Raw genomic sequence first — 7,734 nt, 5'->3', positions numbered from 1 at the left:
CTGAAATCATCAGACATCCATTAGTGCATGCGAGGGAAACAGCTGGAAACACGGCGCTGGTCGTTCTCTCCGTACTCGACACGACGGAATCCAACGGCGTGCACGGGCGAAGGTACAATACATGTATTAAATTGTATGAAATAATCCCGGAAAAGCACAAACACAGCTGAGGGTGACGCTAACAGACAGCAGACAAACGACTAGCAGTGAAAGCGGCGGCAAGAATCCACCTGTCACTCAAGTGGCCACGCCCTTAATTATGCAGAACTTTAAGGCTTAAATATAATTTAAACAGATGAGTTGTAAAAAAAATTTACCCCCCTCACAGTTGTCATGAAGGGAAAAATGAGCTCTATAGACCAAAGCCACTTTTTGCTCCAGGCTGTAAACATGTTTTTTTCTGCTGTAAAGTTGGGCATTTTAACATGGGGGAGATTCAGATTTGAGCGGCCACTCGATAAATTGCAGTTTAATTCACTTCCGTGTTGGCTTCAAGAGAGAGACGGGGAGGTTGCCGCTTGGTCTGGATAGGCATATTAAATAGTTGTAATAAACTACTGTTGCTAACATATTTATTCCGGCCCAGGTTTCTATTTATTCATTGATTTTTCTTCTTCTAACGTGACTCTGGTATAACGTTAGCGTATTATGACCGTTCTAAAAGCTTGGCTTTTATTTTGATAGGCCATATTTACTATTACTTCCGGGTCACGTGGCCAACCTGTAGATCTTCAAACGGAAAAATGGTAAAGGAATTGAAAAAAAAAAACAAAATCGGACCGTTTTCGTTTTTGGATTCAGAACCAAAAACTGGAAAACGGCTCTTTTTTACGGTTTCTTTGTTTTTGGTTTGAAACGACAAACGAAAAAAGGGTGGTTTCTCGTTATTTTGTCTCTTTTGTTTCAAACGAAAAAACAAACTATCAAAACGTACACGTACCGACTTGGCATTTTGATAGTTCTGTATTCATTTGGCCATTTAGGTGCGCAACCAAAAAGCTAATCAAATGATCGATCTCCTAACTTGCACTGTTTGTTGGCGGCGTCACGGCGACCATCAGTAAACGTTATGGATACAAACAATATTTTATATTTTTTATTAAGCTGTTCATGTCTTTACTAAAATCTAAATTAGATAATCAAAGGGAAGAGTGCTCTTAAAACTCACGAGCTGGAGCGATTTGACCGAACGTAATAGACTCGCTGTTTTTGCTGATGGTGAATCGTCTTTAGCATACAATGCATTCTTTACAAACGTAACTAAGTTAAACGCGTGTTTAAACAACACCTAGGGAAACTCACTTCACCTTCAGAGGTTCTGAGTCTCTCCAGTCTCTCCAATCGTGCAGGGCCTTCTCGCGCTGTGTGTGTGTGTTGTTAGAGCACGACAGCGGACGCCGCTGCCGGTTTTAGCTCCACGTCGAATCAGGGGGAGGGGCTAATAATATGAAGGTATATTTGTTTCTTTATTATTCAATCAAAAAAACTATTTTCAATTAAAAAAACCTTCACTTCACTGGAAAAAAAAAACTTTTCAATCAAAGAAAAAAGTGTTTGAATTCAAAAATATATTTGAGACTAAAAAAAAATACATTTGACCACTGCTTTTCTTTGATTGAAAATGTTTTATTGGATAGAAGTCCGTTTTTTTGTTTAAAGTAACCTTTTTAATTAAAGTAACATTGTTTTTTGATTGGACCATATAATGGGGACATTTGTGTCTTTATCATTCAATCAAAAAAGAAGTTGCTTCAAACAAACAAACAAACAAACAACAGAATCAATAAAAAAAGTCACTTCAATGAAAAGATAAACATTTTCAAAAATAGAAAATCGTTTTTGAATGCAAATAAAATATTCGAGAGTCCAAAAATTGCATTTGAACACTTTTTTTTTAAAAAAAATAGAAATTTTCTCTTTGATTGAAGTAATCTTTTTTGTGTTTGGGCCATACATGGGTAGGATATTTGTCTTAATCATTCAATTCCAAAAAAGTTGTTTCAATCAAAAAAAAAAATATATATTTTCAATCAAAGAAAAAACTGTTCAAATGCAAAAAAAAAAAAAAAATACCCTGTGAATAAAAAAAGTATTGAAGAGAATGTGTTTTTTCGTTGTTTTTGTTTTTTTATTTGAATTAAGTGCAAAAAGTTTTGAAGTTAAATTTTTTTTGATAGGGGATTATCACGCTGATACGTAGTACTTCCGGATTCTGTGATCTTTGTGCACTGCCACTTCTGTTGAATCACAGATCTCGCTGGCGAACTGATGACAGACTACACTAAGTTTATTTATACGGCATCCCTGGTAAATTCATCGGATTCACTAAAGTGCCGGCTGCAAACAAACGTGCTTGTTTTATCTTAATGTTTTAATCCACTTCTTCCTTATACTCAATTCAGTCGGGAATCCATGGAAACTTACGTAGGGTTGGCGTTGTTGGCTAAATTTACAAAGTGGAACAGAGCAGTGACATAAATAGCATTCGTCTCAGCCATTGTTGAACTGCGTCGGAAGTGGACATGCACAAAGTTGACAAATCCCGCCCATGAAACCCGGAAGCGTGATAAAAGAGCGTAAAAAGCGTAAAAAAAAGCGTAAAAAAAGAGATAATTTGCAGGTCACCGCACATGCGCAGAGTATAGTGCCTTCTTCCCGCGCGCTTTTCAAATACTGAACTGATTGATGATGAAGAGCAGACTGGTTAAACAGCCAAGGACAAAACAGCGGATTCGGTAATTTTTTGAGGGTTTATCATGATCAAGAGACAAACGTTTTGTGAAGGTTTTGTAAAAGATTTTGTTTTTGTAAAAAGTTTTTGTAAAAGATGCGGAAGGATTCTAATGTAAGGAGGTGTTTCACGTGACGTTACTTGTCCTAACTGTACATGTGCTTCAGATACCTGTGTGTGTGTTTAAGTCAAGTCAAGTCAAGTCACATTTATTTATATAGCGCTTTTCACAATACAGATTGTATCAAAGCAGCTTCACAGTGATAACATGAAAGTAGTACAACACAGATCAATAATATTGTTAAATATTAAATATTAAATATCCCCAACTAAGCAAGCCAAAAGCAAGGCGACAGTGGCAAGGAACCAAAACTCCATCAGATTGGATGGAGAAAAAACCTTGGGAGAACCCAGGCTCAGTCGGGGGCCAGTTCTCCTCTGGCTTACATTCATATTGTTTATATATAAATGTTAAATATAAATATTGTTTATATATAAAACGGCGCCATAACATATCGCAGGCGTTGAGTCGTCTCTTCAAAGGCGTTGGGGCATCCGAAATCCCCGTGAGAGGCTGGATACAAAACTGGACCTGACGAACGCCATTTTTCTCGGGACAAGCGTCCCGAGATAACAGCAGAAAGGCAGATGGGAAATAATTAACATAACTGATGTTCATAATGATTTCCATTATACGGGAGTCGGTGTTAGAAAACCACTATCTAGAGTTAGTTAAAGTACGTAATGAGTAAATCATCAAAAAATGGCGGTAAAATTATAAATGGCCAACTTCCTGTTGACTTAAGGGTATCCTTTTCTGTGCGTCTGGACATGGTAGATGTACCACAGAAATATCGTACATGTCGGTCAAACATGCGGCGGGGGCTGCTTCGTTAAATGTCACTTCCTGTTGCCACTAGGTGGCGCTATGACTGTGAGTGAATGTCGGCATGTAGATTTGTTCAGGGCGGGACTCTTGTCAAATGTGTAAAATTTGGTGCAAATCTGGGCATTTACAGTCAAGTTACTACAATTTCCTGTTTCATGGCGAATCATCGACACCACGGACATGCCCATCGACGAAAACGCGCAGATAGCACAACTTTACATCATCAATGCCTTTAGAAGGCACAGCAGAAATTTGAAGTCTTTAACCTTTAACCTTTTTTACCTTTTTTAACCTTTAACCGTTTGACCTTTAACGAAGCAGCCCCCGCTGCTTGTTTGACCGAGATGTACGAAATTTCTGTGGTACATCTACCATGACCAGACGTACAAAAAAGCCTCAAGAACCCATACCCTAAACTCGACAGGAAGTCCGCCATTTTGAAATTGGCGCCCATTTTGGGACGATTTACACACTCCGTACTTTAACGAACTCCTCCTAGGGATTTAGTCGGATCGACTTCAAATTTCTGCTGTACCTTCTAAAGGCATTGACAATATAAAGTTGTGCTATCTGCGCGTTTTCGTCGATGGGCATGTTCGTGGCGTCGATGATTCGCCATGGAACAGGAAGTTGTAGTAACTTGTTTGAAAATGCCCAGATCTGCAAGAAATTTTACACATTTGACAAGAGTCTCGCCCTGAACAAATCTACATGCCGACATTCACCCACAGTCATAGCGCCACCTGCTGGCAACAGGAAGTGACATTTAACGAAGCAGCCCCCGCCGCTTGTTTGACCGACATGTACGAAATTTCTGTGGTACATCTACCATGACCAGACGCACAAAAAAGCCTCAAGAACCCATACCCTAAACTCGACAGGAAGTCCGCCATTTGAATTTGCCGACCGATTTGGGACGATTTACACACTCCGTACTTTAACGAACTCCTCCTAGGGATTTAGTGGGATCAACTTCAAATTTCTGCTGTGCCTTCTAAAGGCACTGACGATGTAAAGTTGTGCTATCTGCGCGTTTTCGTCGATGGGCGTGTTCGTGGCGTCGATGATTCGCCATGGAACAGGAAGTTGTAGTAACTTGACTGTAAATGCCCAGATCTGCACGAAATTTTAGACATTTGACAAGAGTCCCGCCCTGAACAAATCTATATGCCGACATTCACCCTCAGTCATAGCGCCACCTAGTGGCAACAGGAAGTGACCTTTAAGGAAGCAGCCCCCGCCGCACCATTGACCGACATGTACGAAATATCTGTAGTACATCTACCATGTCCAGGCGCACAGAAAAGTCTCTTGGAGCGATGCCTTAAACTCAACAGGATGTCGGCCATTTCTAATTTTACCGCCATTTTTGGATGCTTTACTCATTACGTGCTTTAACTAACTCCTCCTAGGGATTTAGTCGGATCCAATTCAAATGTCTGCTGTGCCTTCTAAAGGCATTGACGATGTAAAGTTGTGCTATCTGCGCGTTTTCGTCGATGGGCGTGTCCGTGGCGTCGAAGATTCGCCATGAAACAGGAAGTTGTAGTAACTTGGCTGTAAATGCCCAGATCTGCACGAAATTTTACACATTTGACAAGAGTCCCGCCCTGAACAAATCTACATGCCGACATTCACCCACAGTCATAGCGCCACTTGCTGGCAACAGGAAGTGACCTTTAACGAAGCAGCCTCCGCTGCTTGTTTGACCAACATGTACGAAATTTCTGTGGTACATCTACCATGACCAGACGCACAAAAAAGCCTCAAGAACCCATACCCTAAACTCGACAGGAAGTCCGCCATTTTGAATTCGGCGACCAAATTGGGACGATTTACACACTCCGTACTTTAACGAACTCCTCCTAGGGATTTAGTCGGATCAACTTCAAATTTCTGCTGTACCTTCTAAAGCCATTGACGATGTAAAGTTGTGCTATCTGCGCGTTTTCGTCCATGGGTGTGTCCGTGGCGTCGATGATTCGCCATGAAACAGGAAGTTGTAGTAACTTGGCTGTAAATGCCCAGATCTGCACGAAATTTAACACATTTGACAAGAGTCCCGTCCTGAACAAATCTACATGCTGACATTCACCCACAGTCATAGCGCCACCTGCTGGCAACAGGAAGTGACCTTTAACGAAGCAGCCCCCGCCGCTTGTTTGACCGACATGTACGAAATTTCTGTGGTACATCTACCATGACCAGACGCACAAAAAAGCTATCTGCGTGTTTTCGTCCATGGGCGTGTCCGAGGCGTCGATGATTCGCCGTCAAACAGGAAGTTGTTGTAACTTCAATGTACATCCTCAGACCTGCGCGAAATTTTATATGTTATACAACAGTCCCGCCCTCAACACACCGACATGCCGAAATTACCCCACAGTAATAGCGCCACCTGCTGGCAATGAAGTTCTGGTAAATGAAGTGCGTAGCAAATTCACAGCCGCACCGGCTGAGCTACAGAATATGCAAAGTGGCCGCCTCACACACCGACGCGCTACAGGTGCGAGGGCCCGCCCATCGCTGCTTGCAGCTTTAATTTTTTTTTTCTTTTTTCTTTTTTCTGCAAAGTAAGTGCCATTTTCGGGGCCGCAACATGCTCAAAAACTCACCAAATTTGGCACGCATGTCAGGACTGGTGAAAAATTTCGTATTTTGTGGGTTTCGCGGATGGGCGGGGCAAAATGGCACGCTAGCGCCACCTAGAAAATTGGAAAAAATTAGCCCCTCGTCCACGTTCAACCTACATGCACGAAATTTGGTGGGGATGTGTATCATATCAAGACGCACAAAAAAGCCTCAAGAACCCATACCCTAAACTCGACAGGAGGTCCGCCATTTTGAATTTGGCGGCCATTTTTGGACGATTTACAGACTCCGTACTTTAACGAACTCCTCCTAGGGATTTAGTTGGATCGACTTAAAATTTCTGCTGTGCCTTCTAAAGGCATTGATGATGTAAAGTTGTGCTATCTGCGCGTTTTCGTCGATGGGCGTGTCCGTGGCGTCGAAGATTCGCCATGAAACAGGAAGTTGTAGTAACTTGGCTGTAAATGCCCAGATCTGCACGAAATTTTACACATTTGACAAGAGTCCCGCCCTGAACAAATCTACATGCCGACATTCACCCACAGTCATAGCGCCACCTGCTGGCAATAGGAAGTGACCTTTAACGAAGCAGCCCCCGCCGCTTGTTTGACCGACATGTACGAAATTTCTGTGGTACATCTACCATGACCAGACGCACAAAAAAGCCTCAAGAACCCATACCCTAAACTCGACAGGAAGTCCGCTATTTTGAATTTGGCGACCGATTTGGGACGATTTACACACTCCGTACTTTAACGAACTCCTCCTAGGGATTTAGTCGGATCAACTTCAAATTTCTGCTGTACCTTCGAAAGGCATTGACAATATAAAGTTGTGCTATCTGCGCGTTTTCGTCGATGGGCGTGTCCGTGGCGTCGATGATTCGCCATGAAACAGGAAGTTGTAGTAACTTGGCTGTAAATGCCCAGATCTGCACGAAATTTTACACATTTGACAAGAGTCCCGTCCTGAACAAATCTACATGCCGACATTCACCCACAGTCATAGCGCCACCTAGTGGCAACAGGAAGTGACCTTTAACGAAGCAGCCCCCGCCGCATGTTTGACCGACATGTACGAAATTTTTGTGGTACAACTAACATATCCAGACGCACAGAAAAGTCTCTTGGAGCGATGCCCTAAACTCAACAGGATTTTTACCGCCATTTTTGGATGATTTACTCATTACGTACTTTAACTAACTCCTCCTAGGGATTTAGTCGGATCGACTTCAAATTTCTGCTGTGCCTTCTAAAGGCATTGACGATGAAAAGTTGTGCAATCTGCGCATTTTCGTCAATGGGCGTGTCCGTGGCGTCGATGATTCGCCATGAAACAGGAAATTGTAGTAACTTGGCTGTAAATGCCCAGATCTGCACGAAATTTTACATATTTGACAAGAGTCCCGTCCTGAACAAATCTACATGCCGACATTCACCCACAGTCATAGCGCCACCTAGTGGCAACAGGAAGTGACCTTTAACGAAGCAGCCCTCGCCACAAGCTTGACCAACATGTACGA

Source organism: Pimephales promelas, chromosome 2 (genome assembly GCF_988280905.1).
Source record: "Pimephales promelas chromosome 2, fPimPro1.hap1.1, whole genome shotgun sequence".
Classification (NCBI taxonomy): domain Eukaryota; kingdom Metazoa; phylum Chordata; class Actinopteri; order Cypriniformes; family Leuciscidae; genus Pimephales; species Pimephales promelas.
This window is presented reverse-complemented; position numbering follows the sequence as displayed.